Source organism: Notechis scutatus, chromosome 3 (genome assembly GCF_049901735.1).
Source record: "Notechis scutatus isolate UNSWTSFEM ecotype Mainland chromosome 3, rNotScu1.2, whole genome shotgun sequence".
In the NCBI taxonomy this organism is placed as follows: domain Eukaryota; kingdom Metazoa; phylum Chordata; class Lepidosauria; order Squamata; family Elapidae; genus Notechis; species Notechis scutatus.
In genome coordinates this window covers 28,929,170-28,952,636 of record NC_142011.1, presented here as the reverse complement: position 1 = coordinate 28,952,636, position 23,467 = coordinate 28,929,170, and the positions used below count along the sequence as shown (strand labels likewise).

General features: G+C 48.0%; 1 protein-coding gene across 1 annotated transcript in view; it reads left to right on the top strand.

Moving 5' to 3' along the window:
- Positions 1–23,467, top strand: part of SACK1D (scaffolding CK1 anchoring protein D) — a 37,682-nt gene that overhangs the window by 615 nt on the left and 13,600 nt on the right. The window lies entirely within an intron of this gene.

Below are 23,467 nucleotides of genomic sequence, written 5' to 3'. Positions count from 1 at the left end.
CGGCCAGGGTGGAACAGCCGTGGTGTCAAGTAGGGCAACGTTGCACGCAGATCAGGCTGAACTCTCGTTTTTAGAGTCCGTTCCCGCAGCCACAAATCTACAGTTCTCTCATCCTTCTTTGCTATGCTATAACCACCCGCAAATTACTGCTCCGTGGTTTGACGCGTGTCTCCTAGGACTCGCCTTAATGTGTGGTTGGAAGTGCAGTGTGTGTTACCTTTTATTAGTCGATGATTTGTGGTTGTCGAAAAAGCCTCCCAAGTTTGGAAGTCGGGTGTGGGAAAAGAACTAAAAGGTTACTTCCACCACGAGCTACTAATTTGTTGGGTTATATTGTAATGCTTTTTCAAGGAAGTGCATGTTGGGGGATGCTTCTTTGTAGAAGCAGTGCAGAATTGTTGTGCTTCGTATGAAAGGCGAAAGTCAAATGACATAATAAAAGGTCAGTTTAATGCAGTGCAGGACAGCTGTGGGACTGCTAGGTCAGTGGTACACTTTCTTAGATCTTACAGTCCCTATGTCTGTTTATAAGTCATATACATGCATTAATATGTAGATAATCAACATTCCAATTTTTTTAAAAATGATGTAATGGATAGATGGCAATGTTCTAATTTTTTATTCCTCCATTCCAGTAAATTGCCTTACTCACTTGGAGACCAGTGCTCTATTGTTGCTAAGCTTTTTCCCAACAGCCTCATCTGGTTTCAGTGTACAGGGAATTGTGTTCAGTAGCACCAGAAGCTCACAGATTTCTTATCTCTTAAAGAGGAATCCTTGATGCCTGTGACTCCCCAGTGTAACTGGGATTTGTTTGACTTATTTTGGGAGTAGGAAGTAGGTATGGTGAGAGGTTCTCTGTCAAATGTGGTTATGCTTGCATTTATTCTTTTTTGTATTACAGTTGCTGTTAATGTAAACAAGGAATTGAGCAGAAATCTTCAGTTGGTATATGGATTGTGGAAGCAAAGGCAATTCTTGAGGAATGGAAATAAGCTGTTAACCAGCCAGTCACTTGAAGTTGCTCTTTTATCTAACTTAAGAAAATAAATTCCTTGCCTTTTCAGTCTAAGGCTATCCAGTTAATTCCAATTTCAGTGGAGTTTACAATTTAGGAGCTGGAAAGATCTGATTTGTTACTGCACCAAATGATGCATTCATTACACTCTCTGTGGGCTTTCTGTATCCTTCATCTGGTTTCCGTTGGCAGCTAAAGCTCTTAGTTAACCTGTTTCCAAAATCCTTCAGTTTAGTGATCTGTTTCATGCATTTCTTCTTTCTGGTAATCTAGCACCATTCAACTCACCTTAGCCACAGTCAGCATGGCCAAAGGCAGGGACTAGAAATGTTTATAGTCTTCAGCTTATGACCACAATTGAGTCCCAAATTTTTGTTGCTAAGTGAGACAGTTAAGTGAATTTTGCCCATTTTATGACCTTTCTTGCCACAGTCATTAAGTGTATCTGCCGTTCCTATTGACTTTGCTTGTCAGAAGGTTGCAAAAGGTGATCACATGACCCCAGACATTGCAATTATCATAAATATGAGTCAGTTGCCAAGCATCTCAATTTTTATGACCATGGGGATGCTGCAACAGTTGTAAGTGTGAAAAACGTCATAAGTCACTTTTTTTGTGCTGTTGTAACTTCATAAGTTATAGTCAGTGTGTCACTAATCAAACTGTTACAAGTAGAGAACTACCTATAATTGAAATTATTACTTGGTCACCAAATTATTGATTCCTACTTTGTATCTATTATGGATAATTATGTCAGTATAAAAAAAGCCTACACTTAAGATTTTCATAACTGACCACCCCATACCAATAAGTAAACTGAAAAATCACAGCTGTTAAAAAGTGTCCTTTGCAAAGAAGGCAAAGTTATTGTTTACTCATTGAAATGCATTACATGATTCTGGTTGATGCTTCTAAAATAAGAAGCAGGATGGCCTCCATCACATCATAATGCTATATTTGGCATGGGAGGAGTTTATGAGTTAATTCTAAAATATTGGGTGGCAGTCCTAGCTAAAAATATTGAAGCAGGGGTACCTATAGTCTTTGGAACCAATAATAAACAATGCTGTTCTTGTGATGGGTATATTTTCATGACTAATGACACTATAAACATGTGAAACCATTAGTTTCTGGAGTGTTTCGTTTCCTGTCCTGCATGCTTGTGTTGTGAACCATAGTGTTATAATCAGTAGGAAGAAGGAAATTCACATTACACAGCCTCAGTGACACAGAAATAGGAAAGGCATATTGATTAAATGAGTACCTATTTTCTTTCTTGGCTGTGATGTAAGCAAGGCTGATAAACCAAATTTCAAGATAGCAGATGACAAATGATGTGTGTTTCAAAAGCCATTTATTTAATGAAATATATTTGACAGTGGCAATATTAATAGCATATTGTTTTGATTTTATTTCTCAATGTCTTTATATCAGTTTTTTCATCAAATACCATTTGCCTATTGCCATATAATTTTAATTTATATCTTTCTAGGAATACAATAAATTACTTTGTACCATGCCAGATTATTTAGCTTGTCTAGTTAGGTAATTCTTGACAGATGACTGGATAATTGTGCTGTTTCAATGGAATCCTCTCCCTCAAAAGCTACTTATCACCTGATTTCAAAGTTCTGATATTGCCCTTCCCTGCCCCCCCACCCCCTCCGTGGTCATGTAACCACATTTTGGGCACTTAGCAACCAGCTTTCATTTTCAGCTCTTTGTGGCACCCCACAGTCATGATCACAATTTACAATGGCATTTACTTCCAGTTTCTGGCAAAACAGGCTATATGAACACTGGTTTGCTTATCGACTAACACATTCACTTAATGATCACCACAAAAAAGACTATAATATCAGGTCAGTCATGTGATGACCTGTTTTACAACTATCACAACTTATAATTATAATTCTTAGATTCAATTACAGTTATAAGTCAAGGACTACCTGTAGTTTGATTTGACATTGTGTTAAGACATAATGTGTTTTGGGGGTCATATAATGCATTGATTTGTGAACTACAATGATAAGGTTCATAGAAGACAGAAAGCCAAAATTAGTTAATTTAGTAAACAATGGTATCTAAATGTATGCATATATGAATGAATATATGCAAAATGCATATATAGCATTTTTTCTAAAATATGAAACAGCCTTGAAATATTTTGTAATTTTAACCTTTGCTTCAAATAAACCAGGATGCTTTACTGTAATTACCTAGCTATAGCTTTTGGGCATAGTTTTTTCCATTATCTTTGTCAATGGGGTGAGCATAGTAAATAGTGTCTTACAAAACTACATGGGCCATCACTGACATAAGAGTAAAGCTGTTGGGTTCAAGATAGGAAGAGGAAATAAAAACTTTATTTTTTAAATTTGTATATCACCTGTGATTTGGCAGCATATGATGGCAAGAATAAGGAATTGCATGAATCCAGAAGCATGTTTTGATAGAAGCAAACCCCCTCCTCAATATTTATTAAAGAATTAGCAGAAAACTTGTTTCTGGATTTATAGTACAAATTATCACAAACCCATTTGTTGTGTTTGATTTCTTGTCTGTCCACTTCACATAGCAGCCGTAATTTCTGCTATGCTTGCCAATGGGTGGAGATAACCAGGATGCGAATATTTCACTCAGCTGTTTTCTAGTATTTCTGGTTGTTGGTAGTATGACACCGTCAAAGGCTGATCACCTTAGTATCATTTTGTGATACTAATACAGCTACAGATTTTGAGATTTGTAGTTCTATTCAGAAAAAAGTGCACTGTTTACAAGCTCATGTGAGTGTTCTCCATATGGTGAGATGATACTAGATTTTTCAAATGTGATATAGCCTGTAATTAAAGTTCTAAATTAAAATTCCCATCATTTCTAAACAAGTAATTATGCTAAGCAGAAAAGACGCAATTGCAATTCCAATATGTTTTGTTTAGAAGGTACAATTTAGTCGACATTGTAAAGAGAGATACTGATGGAAGTGAGACATCATGAAATAATCTAAGGCTTCCTCTGAAAATGTCTTGACTAATTTGATTAATTATTCTATCAAAACATAGCACTGATGATGATTTGATTCTACAGTTTCCAACTTGATACACTCAAGTTTGTATACTCTAGCTCTTATAATCCCCAATCCATAGTGTTTAAAATCATGGGATTATATCCTGAAATATTAGATGGATATCGGTTTAGAAAAGGCTTTATGTACCATCCAAACTTAATGAGGCCTGTTCTCTGGCTGCTGTTTTTTTAGTATCCAGATTAGGTAGAGACAAACGGAATAGAAAACCTAGGGCAGGGACTGGACTGTTGTATCCTATGGGACAGGACTGGTTGACTGGTTAGGGCTTGAAAAGTGTACTTTATTATATATAGTGAATTTCTGATCACCAAAAACTAAGAGTAAACCACCTAGGGGCACCTATAGCTAGCCACGATAATGACAAAATATTCATTTTGATATCACAGTGCAAACTATGCCCTTTCATATCAATATTGTGACATTGCATACAACTTCTTCAGAGTGAGATTTTCTCCTGAGAGCCGTTCGGATCATCCAGAGAGTGGGAGGTGCTCCAGTCTGCGTCGTTGAAGGCTGAGCTTAATTACTGAGGAACGCTCCATCACGTGGCTCCCTTGCGTTCCCCAGTTTTGCGCTCAGCCTTCATGAGATTAGGCTGTGTAGTTCACCACTCCTGGCCGATTCAAGCAATTAGCTCTCAGGTTTGAATTTCTAGATCCTAAAAGGGATAATCTTTTCCTTCCTTAGCCTCTAGCGCATTAGATAAGGGATACAAGGGGAGCGCGTTTTTTCCGCCCCCAGGGGGGTTGAAGAACGGGCGGCTTTCGCGCTTCGGCGCCAATCCCCCCCCCCATTCGGTCGTTTCCCTGCCGTTCTTCTCGCCGCGATCGCAGCGGCTCTATTCAACGCGCCAGAATAGCGCAGCTGGTATTCCCCCCCCCCACCGCTAACGCCGCTTACCCTAGGTAGGGGAACAGATCTAACTGCCCTCTCTCGGTATTCTAGGTGCCAGAGAGGCCCCTACTTTGCCCTGAGCAGCCCGTAATTACAGGAGCGTGGGCGGCCGCCATTTTGGGCACCGCCACGTGTCGGGCGCCATTTTTTGAGGCCTCATTGTGCTGCGAAGTGACTGCCCTTTCCTATAGGCCTTTAAGCCCGTAGGACCGGTTGAATATTCTGTGAATTTGGCAATATTATTGGCCTTCCGCAGCAGGCTCAGGGCAGGATTTAGCAGCCTATCCCTCCCGGTTGTTGCCTGGGAGCTCCAGCTGCCAGAGGCCTCATTCCAGCCTCAGGCGTTCTAATTCGAAAAATTGGTGTTAGTTAGCAGGAATAATAATAATAATAATAATAATAATAATAATAATAATAATAATAATAATAATAATAATAATAATAATATTGATTAACAATTGTATAACTGCATATTTGCAGGTCTAGATACATATATATATATATATATATATATATATATATATATATATATATATATATATATATATACATATATACATATACATATATACATACATACATACACACACACATATATAGACTTATTGTGAATTTATACCTAGTATTTTTTCATCTTATCGATATTGACTCTTAACATTCCAGCACCCATTGGATTACAAATCCTGGTTGTGCACAAAGATCTTAATAATTATATCAACTGCTATATTATAGAATTTATACATCTAAATTCCAAAAAGGGGCGTGGGCCAGCTGAAAGGACACCCGGCCTTCGTTGTAGGTCGAACCCTTGGCGAGCCAACCGCCCTTAAAATTGTATTACAGTCCTTTCTCTATAATGGCAGATGACAATTCCACCAAACGCCCTTCTTTGAAGGCCAAATCTAAATCCTATCACCTGCGCAAACAGGCTAAGGAAGCCCCTAAGGAGACTTCCAAGGCTTCTCAGAGAGACGCCCTACGACGTCATAGGGCTCTGGAGAAAGAATTTGACAGGCGATCTAGAGAGGCACAACCGGTTCTTCCAACCCTCCCGCCCTCCGCTCCTTCTACCTCCAGACACCCCCCTCCTCTAGTTTGTTCTTCCCTCTCCAGGCGCAGCCCATCCCAGGGACAACAGGTCCCCGGTCCATCGACCAGACGGACTCCTGAAGCTACATTTACGCCCACGGCCGCTGGCCTGCGCCAGGAGGAGGCCGTCACAGCCGAGATCCCTGCACACGTGCAGGCATGGATGGAACGGGCCATTCGCCAGGGGATAGCAGAGGGCCTTCAGCAGATGTCCAGGTCCGATCCCCCCTCATTGGCGCCCGAACACGACCCGCCATCTGTCAGGTCCTCGCCCAGATCGGATCCCACTCGTGGTCAGGTACCTTTACAGGGGGGCAGCCCTCTCCCAGAAAGGGATCTGGAGGAGGCCATGGAGGACCTAGATCAGTTTGGGGTGGAGGAGGAATTGGAATGGAGGTCTATGCACCAAGAGGAGCCCCTATCGGAGGTAGACCCTATGGAGGGGGACATGTCCGAGGGCCTCACCCCGGACCAACCCACAGTTGCGGGACTGTTCAAGCCACACATGTTTAAGTTGCTGTTATTTAAAGCCAGGAATATTTCTGGCCTGTCTGTGCAGCCCTCCTTGACTCTCCCCTCCCCGGCGGAAGGCCAGGAGGATGCCATTTTTAGACAGCCCGTGGTGGAGGCGGAGGTAATCCCGGCCCCACCCTTATTTCACGACCTAGTCTCGAACCAGTTGAATTCCACAAGGGCCCCTCCCGCCCCATCCAGCTTGGACAAGAGGTTCTTCAACCTCGAGTCAAGCTTCTGCGACTTACTTAGCACCCCCGAGGTAGATGAGCCCATCGTTGGCCTGGCCTCTTCGTCGTCCCCCAGTGACCCCCTAGAGGCCCTCAAACCCGAGGACAAGAGGCTTTACGTAGGGCTCATCAAGCGGACACCTGGGCCATTAGATCGGCCACTGCCGCTTCCTTCTTCACCAGATCTTCGATCCGGTGGCTTCGTCAACTGAAGCAGCACGTCTCCCCCTCCAACACAAGGGCTCACCAAGACATCGCAAAATTGACGGCCGCGGCAGAATTCTCCGCCGACGCCACCTACCACGCGGTTAAGTTTTCCGCACTAGCAATAACATCCCACGTCACAGCCCGCCGCCTGCTCTGGCTTAAGTACTGGCAGGCGGACGTGAAAAACAAGGCTAAGCTGGCCACTGCCCCCATAAAGGGGGACAAACTGTTTGGTACTGCTCTGGACCCTTTGCTTTCTGAAACCCGAAGCAAGAAAAATTTCTCCCTCCTCTTTTTCGGAGGTCAGAATCTAGAGCCCCTCAGCCATTTCGGAGAGGTTCCTCCCGTCCCTTCTACCAGTCTCCCTTCCCGCCCAGGTATCCGAGGCCCCCCTCCTTCTGGCCATTCCAGCCCCAGGACCGAACCGATCCGGGCGATAGGAACAGAAGGGGCAACAGCTACAGGTGCCCCTTCAGGGGTTCAGGAGGGAAGCCCTTCCGGCGCAGATAGATCCCGTCCCTCCCTTCCCATCGGCGGACGCCTCAAGCACTTCGCCGACCGATGGGACTCCTCCACTTCTGATGCCTGGGTGCGTGATACTGTCAGACTTGGTCTCACGCTTGAATTCCAGCGCGCCCCCCCTGACTTCTTTATGGCATCCCCCCCCTCAAGGGACCCCTCCAAACGCAACTTAATGGATTCAGCAATCCGCCATCTCCTCAGCATACAGGCCATTCAACCCGTCCCACCATCCCAGCGGGGACAGGGGTTCTACTCCCACCTCTTCGTGGTCCCTAAATCCGCTGGTGGATGGAGGGCCATTCTGGACCTGAAACGCCTTAACCTTTATTTGGTTTATCGCAGGTTCAAGATGCACACCCTACAGTCCATCCTACTCAGCATCCGGCAGGGGGACTGGCTATCCTCCATAGACCTTTCCGAGGCATATCTTCACATCCCTATCCGGCCCTCCCATTTCAAATTCCTCAAGTTCTGCTACAACCATCGCCACTTCCAATATGTGGCCCTTCCCTTTGGGCTGGTCTCTGCCCTGAGAACCTTCACTAAGGTCCTCGCGGCCCTGGCGGCCCATCTCAGGAACCTCCCGGTCCGCCTCCATTGTTACCTGGATGACATCCTCATCCTCTCTCCCTCCAGAACCCAAGCAGAGAGGGATATCAGAGCTACTCTCTCGGCCCTCCAAGACCATGGCTTCCTAGTTAATTGGCAAAAGAGCCAACTGTCACCATCTACACGGATCACCCACTTGGGGGCCGTCATTGACTCAGTTCAGGGCAAAGTTTTCCTTTCCTCAGAGAGATTCCTTAGCATCCAGGAAGCCGTCAAACATATCAGGCGATCAAGGAAGGTAACAATTTTAGAATTGTCCAAATTACTGGGTAAAATGGTCTCTTGTATTTCCATTGTTCCATGGGCCCGTTTACACACTAGATCCCTACAGTGGTTCCTGCTCCCGTTCCAGCGGACCGGCAGAAGCAATTCAAAGGCCTCAGTCAAGGTGCCTTCAAGGGTCCTCACGTCTCTCCTCTGGTGGACCAGTCCCACCATCAACAAGGGCCATTTCTTCAAGGAGCCCCAACGCCTCACCCTCACCACAGACACCAGCCTGTCCGGATGGGGCGCCCACATCCACTCCCTCTCAACACAGGGCAGATGGTCACAGGTAGAATGGGAATGCAGTATAAACTGGTTGGAACTCCGCGCTATCCACTTGGCCCTGCGCAATTTCCTTCCTCACGTACGCGGGCGGCATGTCCTCATACTCACGGACAACGTCACCGCCAAGGCTCACGTCAACCGACGGGGGCACCCAGTCTATCCGTTTGATGAGAGAGGCCGAGCGCCTTTGCCATTGGGCGGAGCGCAATCTTCTCTCCCTCAAAGCCGAACACATCTCAGGGGACTCAAACACCCAAGCGGATTGGCTAAGCAGGACCATGGTGGACCAGTCCGAGTGGCGCATCCACCCGTCACTGTTCAGAGAGGCGACCAGGATGTTCGGTCTTCCGTTAGTGGATTTCTTTGCCTCCCCGCTCAACACACAACTCCCCAGGTTTTTCTCCAGGTACCCCTCCCACGGGGCCGAGAATCATGACGCCCTCCGTTGTCCCTGGCCCACAGGGCTCCTATATGCATTCCCTCCACTAGCCCTGGTTCCCAGAGTCATCCAGAAGCTCATCTCCGAGAGAGCGGAGCTGATTCTAGTGGCCCCCTTCTGGCCCAGGCGCCCTTGGTTTGCGGACCTCCGCAACCTGTCGGTGGCCCCTCCCTGGAAAATTCCCTCGAACAGGATATCCCTTTCCCAGGGGCCCCTCCAACACCCGGACCCTCAGTGGCTCGAGTTAGCCGTTTGGAGGTTGAGCGGGAACGCTTAAAAAACGAACACTTCTCTGACCAGGTTATTGCTACCATTTTAGCTGCCAGGCGGCCTTCAACAACCCGTATATACGATGCCACTTGGAATAGCTTCTGCAAGTGGTGCCATAGTCTTCAAGTCAACCCGCTTTCACCTTCCATCGCTCAAGTTTTGGAGTTCTTTCAAGAGGGCTTGAGGAAGGGTCTTTCTCCAAACACCTTGAGGCGTCAGGTCGCAGCTCTCTCAACAGTCATTGCCTGTGATAATCTGGGTTCCCTCTCCCACCACCCTTGTATTCGGGCATTCCTCAGAGGAGCCACTAACTTGTGTCCCCCAACCATACATCGATATCCTACCTGGGATCTTAATAAGGTCCTGGTGTCCCTTACTAAACACCCCTTTGAGCCCCTCAGGGAAGCCTCCCTCCAGTTCCTAATGTTCAAAGTCGTGTTCCTGGTGGCTATTACTTCGGCCCGCCGAATATTGGAGCTAGCAGCCTTGTCGGTAAGGAAGGACTTTTGCATCTTCCATGCCGATCAGGTGGTCCTCCGACCGGACCCTACCTTCCTGCCCAAGGTCAACTCGGCCTTCCATAGGGCTCAGGAACTCACACTCCCGAACTTCTGCCCCAATCCCTCGTGGGAAAGGGAGAAGCTTTGGCACACCCTGGACATTAGACGGGCCCTACGCGTTTACATTAAACGTACCCAACCCTTCCGGAGGTCAGAATCTTTATTCCTTTCCTTCCAGCCCAAATCACTAGGCCACAAAGTGTCCCCGTCAACCATCGGCCGCTGGATTAGGGCTACTATTTCCAAGGCCTATTTGTCCCAGGCTCTGCCGGTACCCAGGGGGATCACAGCGCACTCCACCAGAAGTGCAGCCACCTCGGCAGCTTGGGCCACTCAGGCTCCAATTTCTGATATTTGTAGGGCAGCCACTTGGGCATCCCCATCTCCTTTCATTAGACACTATAAGATAGACACATTTGCCTCGGCGGAGGCTTCGTTTGGTAGACGAGTCCTTCAGCGAGTCTTCAGGGAACCTCAGAGATTGCAGGACCAGACGGAGTCCCTCCCGTAGGACAGCCAAGCTTTGGTATGTCCCACTCTCTGGATGATCCGAACGGCTCTCAGGAGAATGGGTGTTGGTTCTTACCTGACACGCCATTTCTCTGGAGCCGTGAGGATCATCCAGCCCCACCCTTTAATTTTACCGTCTGGTGGGATCTTGTTTCGGCCAATGAACTCTTTAGCATAGGAAGATGAGAGCACGACCTTCTCTTCACTCTCGTCTTCGCGCAAACTGGGGAACGCAAGGGAGCCACGTGATGGAGGGCGGAGCGTTCCTCAGTAATTAAGCTCAGCCTTCAACGACGCAGACTGGAGCACCTCCCACTCTCTGGATGATCCTCATGGCTCCAGAGAAATGGCGTGTCAGGTAAGAACCAACGCCCATTTTGTGTTGCATTTTTCTTTACTATCCCTTGTCTTAGGTTTTGTTTCTAAATTTCTAAAGATCATTCCCAGTCCAAATAGTGGAACTTGCAAACTATCAAGTACAATTTAACTATAGAGTATATGAAGTGACATCTATATAATAAAAACAGCCTGCTTTCTTTTCTTTTTTTTCTTGGTGTTGAATGATTCAATGTTCTTGTTTTAAGTAACTGTTATTCAGTTATTTCTGTAGAAATAACTAAAGCCCTAAATTTCATCTTTTGAAATATCTTTGGGCATTATTTGTTGTGGCAATATGCACTAGAGTAGAGCCTCCCCTTTTTGACACCAGGAACTGGTTCCATGGAGAGTTTTTCTCCTTAGAGCCGCGAGGATCATCCAGAGAGTGGGAGGTGCTTCAGTCTGCGTCGTTGAAGGCTGAGCTTAATTACTGAGGAACGCTCAGCCCTCCATCACGTGGCTCCCTTGCGTTCCCCAGTTTATGCTCAGCCTTCGTGAGGATAGGCTGTGTGAATATCCACTCCTTGGCCAATTCAAGAATTTCCCTATTATTTTCAGGTTTGCTTTATTACTGCTTCTTCCTTAGCCTCTGCGCATTTGGGGTGTCTCTGCAGCAAGGGGAGCGCGTTCTTTGACCCCAGGGGGGATAAGAGCGGGCGGTTTTTCGCGCTCCGGCGCCAACCCCCCCCCCCTGATTCGGCTTCTTCCTGCTGCTTCTCCATGCCGCCCTCGCAGCAGCCTGATCCGATCGCGCTATAAAAGCGTAGCTGGTGTTCCCCCCCACCGCGAACGCCGATCGCCCCAGGAAGGGGCGAAAATTTGCCTGGCTGCCTCTCTCGGCCTCTAAACTTGCCGGAGAGGCTTAGTCTCGCTCTGAGCGGCCCGTTAAGAAGGAGGTCGTGGGCGGCCACCATTTTGGGCGCCGCCGCGTGCTCGGGCACCATTTTAAACTGGCCTCATTGCGGCTGCGAAGGGGCTAGTTCTATTCACAGGCCTTCCAGCCTGTGAGAGCTGTATTGTGCATTAATAAAAATTGGCAAACTTGTTGGCTTTCCGCAGCAGCGCTCAGGGCAAGGAATTGCAGCCTATCCCTCCCGGTTGTTGCCTGGGAGCTCCAGCTGCCAGAGGCCTCATTCCAGCCTCAGGCGTTCATTTGGCGAATTGGAGAGTATTAACATCAATCTCTGGGGTCACTCCCTCCTGGGAGCACTGAACCAGTCCTCTAATTAAATATTTGTCAATAATAATAATAATAATAATAATAATAATAATAATAATAATAATAATAATAATAATAATAATATAATATAATAAACAAATAAATAAATATTATAGATAGATAGATAGATAGAATAGATATAGATATAGATATAGATATAGATATATAGATATATATATATATAGATATATGACAATAACACATTACCAATACTAATCGGATTATATATATTTAATTATACGCATACGTATATGTATATTAATAATTATAACAATAATAATATTATAGATTATATACATCTAAATTCCAAAAGGAGGCGCGGGCCAGCTGAAAGGACACCCGGCCTTTGTTGTAGGTCGAACCCTTGGCGAGCCAACTGCCTTTAGAATTTATATACAGTCCTTACTTCTAAAATGGCAGATGACAATTCCGCTAAAGGCCCTTCCTTGAAGGCCAGATCTAAGTCCAACTACTTGCGCAGACAGGCTAAGGAAACTTCTAAGGAAACTTCCAAGGCCTCTCAAAGAGACGCCCTAAAACGCCATAAGGCATTGGAGAAAGAATTTGACAGGTGTTCCAGAGAGTCACAACCGGTGCCTCCAGCCCTCCCACCCTCCATTCCCTCTACCTCCAGACACCCCCCCTCCTCCAGATTGCTCTTCCCTCTCCAGGCGCAGCTCATCCCAGGGGCATCAGGTCCCCGGACCAACGACCAGACGGACGCCCGAAGCTACATTCATGTCCACGGCTGCTGGTCTGCGCCAGGAGGAGCCCGCCACAGTCGAGATCCCTGCACAAATGCAGGCATGGATGGAACGGGCTATCCGCCAGGGGATTGCAGAGGGTCTCCAACAGATGTCCAGGTCCGGTCCCCCCTCGATGGCGCCCGAACACGAGCCGCTATCAGTCAGGTCCTTGCCTAGATCGGACCCTCCTCATGGTCAGGTACCTTTACAGAGGGACAGCCCTCTCCCAGAAGGGGAACTGGAGGAGGCCATAGAGGACCTGGATCAGTTCAGGGAGGAGGAGGAATTTGAATGGGGGTCTACGCACCACGGGGAGCCCCTATCGGAGATAGACCCTATGGAAGGGGACATGTCCGAGGACGAGGGTCTCACTCCCGATCAACCCACCTTTGTGGGTCTGTTCAAGCCACACGTTTAAATCGCTCCTATTTAAGGCCAAGAACATCTGGCCTGTCTGTACAGTCTCCCTCTGCTCTCCCTTCCCCGGCGGAGGGACAAGAGGACGCCATTTTTAGGCAGCCCGTGGTGGAAGCGGAGGTTATTCCGGCTCCACCCATCTTTCACGACCTAGTTTCAAACCAGTTGGACTTTACAAGGGCCCCTCCTGCCCCATCCAGCCAGGACAAGAGGTTCTTTAACCTCGATTCAAGCTTCTGCAACCTGCTTAACACCCTCGAGGTAGATGAGCCCATTGTTGGCTTAGCATCCTCCTTACCTAGCCTTCTATTTCAGCTGAGGGATGGGGATAGTCATATTCCACTTTGGTTGGGAAAGGGAATTAAAAAAAATCTTAACCATGTTATATTCCAATATAATTTAAAGTGATATACAATACCAAAGCATTATCTATATATTCAGATCAAATTATTTCAATATAAATTGTTGCGTGCACTTACTGTAATTGTTAACTGGATTGCTGTAATCACTTGGGGGAATGTTACTTCTCTCAATATTCTTCCTTGACAGATTGAAATATACACATACAGACAAATATGCAGTGGAATGCAGTTACTCATCTGCCTAACGGAATGTTGGAATGGTGCCTATTGTAGGACAAGCTCCATTTACTGCAGGGCAAACAGTTTTATAAAACAGATGGTAAAATTTACTTTTCAAGTACAGTTTGGACTTTTTCAGGAAAGCAGAAGCTGCACGGACAGGTTTACGAGAGAAGAATGTAGGAGTGAATTGGTACAATTAGGTGCTCTTGAAAAAAAAAGTATAGGGTAGTTGTAGTTGTTCAGAATAATTTAACAGCATTGGCTGTCTTTATTACAAACAAAAGAAAATTTAGATATTTTCAGGGCAAAAATGGTCATCGAACTTTCCACACACAGATCTATAGTCATTGCTGCATTTTATTTTCAAATATGTTGCTATTATGTTGATATGCTTGATGGATTTGAAGAATAATATGCAGAAATAACTATGTTCTGAATGTTTCAATAAATTTCAATCCTTATCATTCAAGTTTGACATTTCTATAGGATATCCCGCCCAAAGGTTGGGGTGTGTACTGTGCAATGTATGTATTCATTTGGCTGACACAATACTAGACCAATGTACCTGTAATTCTTGTATAGCTACTTTACGATTGTATAGCTTATTTTCTTTTGGTCATCTTATTTAGTTTTCCTGCTTCTGTAGTCCATGAAGCTTGATGAAATCAAGAGTGTTAAACTCTTACAAAACTGAGGGCAGAAAGAAGTTTGTGATAGTCCTATTGAAGCCACTAATTCTCAGAATTTAATATTTGTGGGGGGGTGTCAATGCTTTTCCTACAGATGCAAGCATCTTCAGTAAAAGATAGTTAGAAACAGGGTTAGGAATATCAGAATAGGTGGTATGTATACCAGTGTTCAAGTGTTTTTAAAGGAACTTCATATAAATAACTATATGTTATTGTAATACTAATGTTGTAAAAGTAGTTCATCAGGTGGACTGCAAGGCAAAATCAGGACTTGCATCTCTGGAATATATCAATTGGGCATCTTTAAGACAGTGTGCTCTAGACGAAGTATTTGATTTACTCAATGCGATAGGTTAAAAAGTGGCTGGGTATGTGCGGCTCAATATGGGATATGAACAAAGTGTAGTTTATCATGTTATGCAGACAGGCAAATGGTTTAATTTGGTAAGCCTTGGCTTAGGTTATTTTGGTTAACGTGTTGGAGTTTGGAGTTTCAAAGTCAAATATCAAATTGATTCAAGGGCAATTCATTTAGAACATGACAAGAAAAGGTGCATTCTCCTCCATGCTGCTGCGAGAGCCCAGGATGGGTTAGACTCCTCCTGATGACATCATCAAGCTGAGTCTGTCTTGTATAAAAGTAGCAGCCTGTGGGAGTGACCCCAGCTTTGACTCAGCTTCTTTCAATGACAATTGAGCTGGTGTCTCTGAAAGCAGTTTTAGTCAGCAGCAAAATCAACAGTGATCTTAGAATATTGGCACAGCACCCGGGGACCTGGTGTAGCTCTGCCTTCAGGAGAGTGGGCCTCTGCTCTCCTGCAATGCCAAGAATTTGACGTTTTCAAACCGAGGGAGACTGTAAGTAAGGGAGAAGCCCTTGGCCCTCCCCTACAGCTCTCCCTTTGTGATTTCAGTTGTCACGATCGTAAAGATCGTATCAGCGATAAGTGTACCTCACAGCTGATAAAACCCCCCCACAGTTTTTCCCTTTCTAGCCGATTTCATTGCTCGAGGCTGTTTCCAGCCTACGGGGCGACTAACAGCCATCGTAGCCTGTAATACATGCAAGAGGCCATTTTGAAAGCTGCTTCTTCCAACGCACATGGCAAGCGGCCATTTTAGGTGGCCTCATCTACCGACAGCTGCCTCCTATCCCCAAAAAGGACCCTAATTCAGGATACTGCATAGGCAACACATAGCGAGGGTCGCTCCCAGCACCTTTTGTGTCAGCTTATGCCAAGACAAGATCCACACAGAGCTTTCGGGCCTGAACACCAAAGTCCTCCAGACTGCCAAAAGAATAAGGAGACAACGCTCTCAATCTGTTCAAAGGGAAGTAGCGGCCAAGATCAGGGCCAAAGCTTTGGACCCCAAGGAAACATCCCAGGCTGAACTAAAAGCAGAGAAACGAAGACATGCAGCCTTGGAGAGACAGTTCAATAAAACTATTGAACCAATGAGGGGACAACTACAAAAGGCTTCCCAACCAGCCAATCCTCTGGTGGTTCAGGCAGGTACTTCCAGGGGGGTGGAGGAAACCCCAGCCCCTCTTAGCCACCTCCAATCCTGGTCCCCAGAGAGGCTTGAAGTCCAAGTCGGGCCTCAAGACCTGAGCAGATCAGGCCCCAACTTCATTCAGGCCCCTTGGGACTTCTCTTCTCTGTCATCTGTAGCCCAAAGTAGCTCTCGACCAAGACCAGAGGCTACTTTTACACCAACAATGGCAGGCCTTCGGCCCCCAGATCCTCCATTGAGTGGCAGACCCTCTGACATCCACAATGTAGTCTCCATAACCATCAGACAGGGCCTAGCAGAAGGGCTTCAACACATCTTTAGGCCCTCAGATGGGTCCCAGCCCACTTTTCCAGCCTATTCTCAGGCCCAGATCCCCAAAAGGGGACTACCTCACCTTGTGGAACACAGGGCCCCCACTACCCACACAGAATGGGTTGATTTCGAGCAGGGAGACTATGCAGAACCATCTGAGTGTAGCCCCTCCCCTGCATCTGAATGGAAATAGGGAGAAATCTGGGAGCCCAACCTCTCGGAGGAAGAGGTGGATCTGAGGCCTGATCAACCTCTCTCAGCCGCAGTATTCAAACCGACCTTATTTAAACCCCTCCTCCACAAGGCACTGGTCACAGCCCAGTTGTCCTTGGAGGAAGCTGCCCCCAAACCTCAAGTGGTGCAATCGGGGCATGGGGATTCCCTCTTCTCCAAACCCATTGTTCACTCGGAGGTCCTTCCATCCCTCATCATTTTTCTGGACTTAGTCAAGGAGCAATTTGCCTTCCCCACTGCAGGCCCCCGCTCATCGTCCCATGATAGGCGGTTTTACAACATGGGCCCTTCCCTAGCTATCACTATTGCAGTCCCCTCGGTAGACGCCGCAGTTGTGGCTTCCTTCTCGAGCACTCCAACTGAGCCCGAGGACGTACTAAAGGCAGAGGACAAACGCTCCGAACAAACATTGAAGCCTCTGCTTGGGCCGCCTGGACTTCAACTGCTGCATCGTTTTTTTTACAAGGTCTTCCATCTGCTGACTGCACCAACTACAAGGCCGCATACCCTCATCAGACTTTAGATCACATCAAGCTCTCATTAAAATTATAGCAGCATCAGAGTTCACAGCGGACACCACCCTCAATGCCGCCAAATTCTCCTGCAGGGCCATGGCATCGTCCATGGCAGCGGAGCCCCGGCACACGTGGAAGCTGGCTTCGGCCCCCTGCACCAGTGAGAAGCTGTTCGGTGATGCTCTCGATCCATTCGTCATTGAAACAAAGGACAAAAGAAAAGTTCTTTCCTTGACAGGGAAGAGGGCAGACTTCCGCCTGACCCCATACCGGCCACCCCCCATAAGGGAAATTAAAATCAAACCAAGAACTGAAACGAAATGGAATTATAATCGATTGGTGGCCATATTTGCAAATTCAAAATAAATATAAAAAGACTCAAAAGATTTTGAATTTGACAAAGGAAAGAACCAACTAGATAAAATATTAATGGGACCAGAACAAAAACTTATACAACTAGAATTTCTATCGTCACCCCCAGAAAATTTTGTGTTCTGCCCTGTTTCCTGGGACAGTTCACGAAGGGCCCTTATGGAATCGGCCATTCAGCACCTGGTCAACATAAGAGCCATTCAACCAGTCCCTGAACTCCAACAGGGACGTGGCTTTTGTTATCGCCTTTTCGTGGTCCCTAAGGCCTCGGGGGGTGGCAAGCCATTCTCGAACTAAAATTTCTGAATGAGTTTATCCCATACAGGCACTTTAAAATGCAGACTCTGCATTCTATTCTATTTGGGAGGGTGATCTCCTCTCTTCCATTGATCTCACAGAGGCTTACCGCCACATTCCCATCTGACCTCATCATTGCCAGTTTCTCCATTTCTGTTACCAGAATTCCCACTACCAGTATCGAGCCCTTCCCTTCGAGCTCTTGTCTGCTCCAAGAGTCTTCACAAAGATACTTGCGGCATTGGTCGCTTTGCTCCGGTCTGTTCCAGTGAGGAGCCAATGCTACTTGGATGACATTTTGATACTGTCAATCCTCTACCCACTCCGCTCATCGAGATCTACAAACCACACTCCATTGCCTTCAGTACCACGGCTTTTCTATCAACTCCAGGAAGAGCCATCTCTTCCCCACAACCAGATTGCTCTTCCTGGGAGCGGTCATCGACACAACTCTGTGCCAAGTTTTTCTGTCTCCTGATTGAGGGAAGAGCCTTACCGAGATCATTCGACAGGTTCAACGTCAACATACTGTCTCCCTGTCGCTCTTGTCCAAACTATTAGGGAAAATGATCTCATGCATCAGCATTGTTCTGTGGGCACGGCTACACTCCCGAGCTCTACAATGGTTCCTGCTCCCCTTTCAACAAACAGGAACCAGCCACACGTCTGCCAGGGTCCAGCTCACTCCGCAGACCCGTCAAGTGGTGGCTCTCCCCAGCCCTTTGAAAGGAACTCCTGTTCAAGGAACTGGACAGACGGCTCATCACCACCGATGCAAGTCTCCTGGGTTGGGTGGCCCACATGGACGAGCACATAGCTCAAGGGATTTGGTCCTGGATGGACAGGACCAGCCCTATAAACTGGCTAGAACTCAGAACCATATATCTAGCACTGAAACATTTCAGGGACATGATAGCAGGATTCCATGTGCTAGTGTTGACGGACAATATGGCTGCAAAGGCGCATGTCATCAGGCAAGGGGGTACAAGATCCAGGGCCCTTATGAAGGAAGCCGAACGGTTGGGGCGGTGGGCAAAGAGGCACCTGCTGTCTATCACAGCAGACCACATCTCGGGAGTCAACAACTCCCAAGCTGATTGGCTGAGCAGGAGCTTAGTCGACCATGCAGAATGGTCCCTTCCCCAGTCCATATTCAGGGATCTCTCCCTCAGGTTTGGGACCCTGGAGGTAGACCTTTTCGCCTCTCCCCAAAACGCTCAAGTAAACAGGTTCTTCACCAGGTTTCCTTGTCAGGGAGCAGAGGGGACCAATGCACTTCAGAGCAGATGGCCCACTGGTCTCCTCTAAGCCCTTCCCCCTGTTCCCATCATTCTGGCGATCATTTGGAAGATGTCGGAGGAATGGGCAGAGCTGATTCTCCTGGCCCCCCATTGGCCCAGGAGACCCTGGTTTGCAGATCTGGTGAACCTTCTGTAGCCACTCCCTGGAGGATCCCAGACCACAAGATCTCCCTGCATCAGGGAACCCTGCTCCACCTGGATCCCCAGTGGTTCAAACTGACTGTGTGGCGATTGAGCGGCAACTGTTAAGAGAGGCTAATCTCCCAGAAAGGGTCATCCTTATTACTATACAGATGGTCTCGTAAACCATCTACGACGCGCTTCTATGATGCCACCTGGAGGGTTTTTTGTCATTGGTGTCAAAGAGAAGGTCTCACTCCAACATTAGCTGAGGTAGCAGAGGTCCTCCGTTTCCTTCAAGATGGCCTAGAGAAGGGTCTTGCACCTAACACCTTACACTGTCAGGTAGCGGCTCTTTCCTCAGTCCTCTCCTGGGACTCATTTCCTTCCTTGTCCCACCACTCTTCAGTATGGAGATTTCTAAAAGGGGCTTCCAATCTCTGCCCTCCTGTGGTTCACAGGTTTCCATCCTGGGACCTTCACAAGGTTCTCCAGGCTCTAATAAAACCTCCCTTTGAACCCCTCAGAAAGGTGTCCCTTCAATTCTTAACCCTGAAGGTGGTTTTCTTAATAGCTATCACATCAGCTAGAAGGGTGTCGGAGTTGGCTGCTCTCTCAATACAGTAGGACCTCTGCACCTTTCACAACAAGAGTTGTTCTCCATCTAGACCCTACCTTTATACTTAAGATTAATGCCGTGTTCCACAGATCCCAGGACATAGTGGTACCTGATTTCTGTCCCCTTCCGCACCACATCCTAGAGCGCAAGTGGAACACCCTAGATGTTAGAAGGGCCCTTAGAATTTACATCAAACGCACTTCAACGTTTAGAAAGACAGAGGCCATGTTTGTGTCTTTTTTTCCTTCCCACTGGGGAAACAAGGCTTCACCTCCCACCTTAAATAGGTAGATCAGGGCATGTATTGCACAGGCCTACAAAGCCAGAGCTCTGCTGGTGCCCCAGGGCCTGACAGCACACTCCACTAGAAGTGCTGTGACTTCAGTTGCCTGGGCCACCCAGGCACCCCTAGAAGAGATTTGCAGAGCGGCTACATGGACATCCCCATCTCCATTCATCAGACACTACCACCTGGACTCCTATGCCTCAATGAGTGTGGCTTTCGGCAGACGGGTGCTTCAGTGAGGGTGCCAACTTCGGACGAGGACCCTCCTTAGGACATGCAGGCTTTGGTATGTCCCATCCTGGGCTCTCGCAGCAGCATGGAGGAGAATGGGCATTGTTAAATTTACTTGAGAACGCCCTTTCTATCTATGCTGCTAGAGAGCCCAGCCTCTCCCTTGTTTCGTCTGGACTATGGTAAGATATGTTATTGTTCAAGATTCTGTTTTGGCTTTCAGAAACACTCACTAAAGTCTGTCAAATACCTTTGCCAAAGCTGGGGTCACTCCCACAGGCTGCTACTTTTATACAAGACAGACTCAGCTTGATGATGTCATCAGGAGGAGTCTAACCCATCCTGGGCTCTCTAGCAGCATAGGTAGAAAGGGCATTCTCAGGTAAATGGGCGTTGGTTCTTACCTGATACGCCCCTTCTCGGCGAGCCGCGAGGAGCATCCAGAGACTGGGATGTGCTTCTGAGTCCTCTTCTTGCAGGCTGAGCTTTAGATGAGGAAACGCTCCGCCCCCTCACGTGGTATCGCGCAGCGTCTCCCCAGTTTTTTGCGATAACGAGAAGAGAGGTTATTAATTCTTTCTAACCTACTATTGGCTCCTTGGCTGAAGCAAGAGTCCCCACCAGACGGAGAAATTAGGGTGGGGCTGGATGCTCCTCGCGGCTCGCCGAGAAGGGGCGTATCAGGTAAGAACCAACGCCCATTCTCCCTCGAGCCGCTCGGAGCATCCAGAGACTGGGACATACCAAAGCTGGGCTGTCCTACGGGTGGGACTCCGTCTGGCCCAAGGCCCCTCCGGATCACTGATGACCCTCTGTAAGACCCGTCGGCCAAAAGAAGCCTCCGCTGAGGCGTACGTATCTATTTTATAATGTCTGATAAACGGGGTCGGAGAGGACCAGGTGGCTGCCCGACAAATGTCAGCGATGGGGGCTTGTGTGGCCCAGGCCGCCGAGGTGGCTGCACTTCTGGTGGAATGGGCGGTTATTCCACCCGGAGCGGGCAGAGAATGGGAAAGGTAACACCTTGCAATGGTAGCCCTGATCCAGCGACTGATGGTGGAAGGAGAAACCTTAAGCCCCAGAGACCTGGGTTGAAAGGATAGGAAGAGGGATTCCGACCTTCGCATGGATTGAGTGCGCTTAATATATATACGCAAGGCCCTTCTAACATCTAGGGTGTGCCAGAGGACCTCCCTGCCCCTGGAGGGCCTAGGGCAAAAATTTGGTAGAACCAGTTCCTGTGACCTATGGAAGGGAGAGTTAACTTTGGGTAGGAATGTGGGGTCAGGACGAAGGACCACCCGATCAGCGTGAAACACACATAGATCGCTCCTAACTGACAAAGCTGCTATTTCCGAAACTCGACGAGCAGAAGTAATAGCTACTAGAAAAACTACCTTAAAGGTGAGAAACTGAAGGGAAGAATCCCTCAAAGGTTCGAACGGGAACGTGTGAGAGAAACGAGGACCTTGTTGAGGTCCCATGTGGGGAACCTGTGAACAGTGGGAGGGCACAGGTTGGTGGCACCCCTAAGGAAAGATCTAATTCGGGGGTGATGAGAAAGGGAACCGTAGTTATCACAGGAGACCACGGTTGAGAGGGCAGAAACTTGTCGTCTCAGGGTGTTAGGAGCGAGCCCCTTACGAAGGCCTTCCTGAAGAAAATCTAGGATCTGAGCCACAGAGGGAGAGAGGGGATCAACCTGAGACCCGCTACACCACTTGCAGAACCCCTTCCAAGTGGCATCATAAATTCGTGTAGTGGAAGGTCGCCTGGCGGCCAAAATAGTGTCGATGACTTGACTCGAGAGATTCTCACCAGTCAGACGGATCCGCTCAACCTCCAGACGGCTAACTGGAGCCATTGAGGCTCCGGATGCAGAAGGGGCCCCTGAGAGAGGGAGACCCTGTCCGGGGGGATCCTCCATGGGGGCGCTACCGATAAATTGCGGAGATCCGCAAACCACGGTCGCCTGGGCCAATAGGGAGCCACCAGGAGAAGGTCTGCCCTCTCCTGAAGAAGTTTCTGTATTACTCTGGGAACTAACGGGAGCGGAGGGAAGGCATATAGGAGCCCTGGGGGCCATGGGCAGCGCAGAGCGTTGTGATTCTCCGACCGGTGAGATGGATACCGGGAGAAGAACCGTGGAAGCTGAGTGTTGGATGGGGAGGCGAAGAGATCCACCACCGGAAGGCCGAATATTCTGGACGCTTCCTCGAATAGGGATGGATGGAGACGCCATTCTGCCTGGTCCACCGTGGCCCTGCTCAGCCAGTCCGCCTGAGTATTGTCTACTCCGGAGATGTGTTCGGCTTTTAGTGATAGGAGGTTGGATTCTGCCCAGCGGCAAAGGCGCTCGGCTTCCCTCATTAGCTGGATGGACTGGGTGCCGCCTTGCCTGTTGATATGGGCCTTGGCCGTGGCGTTGTCCGTGAGAACGAGGGCGTGATGTTTGCGGATCTGAGGAAAACTGCGCGGGGCCAGATGGACAGCGTGAAGCTCTAGCCAATTGATGCTGCACCTCTGCTCGGACGGCGACCATCTGCCCTGTGCCGAGAGCGAGTCGAGATGAGCGCCCCAACCGGACAGGCTTGCGTCCGTAGTGACGGTGAGTCGTTGAGGTTCCGCGAAGAGGTGGCCTCTGTTGATGGCGGGATTGGTCCACCATAGAAGAGACGTGAGGACCCTTGGAGGGACCCTGACTCTGGCCTTCGAGTTGCTTCTTCCGGATCGTTGGGCGGGAGCAGGAACCACTGGAGGGATCTGCTGTGAAGACGGGCCCAGGGAATAATAGAGATGCATGACACCATTTTGCCCAACAATTTAGAGAGGTCCAGTAAGGCCACCCTCCTTGAACGCCTGATCTGTTTGACCAGGGCTTGAATGCTAAGGAACCTCTCCTGGGAGAGGAAAACTCTTTGAGAAACCGAATCAATTATGGCACCCAAGTGGTTGATTCGGGTGGAAGGGGTAAGTTGGCTCTTTTGCCAATTGACTAGAAACCCGTGTGCCTGTAAGGAGGGAGGGTGACCCTGGTATCCCTGACTGCCTGGGATTTGGACGGGGATAGAATAAGGATATCGTCCAAGTAGCAGTGGAGGCGGACGGGAACGCTCCTGAGATGAGCCGCCAGG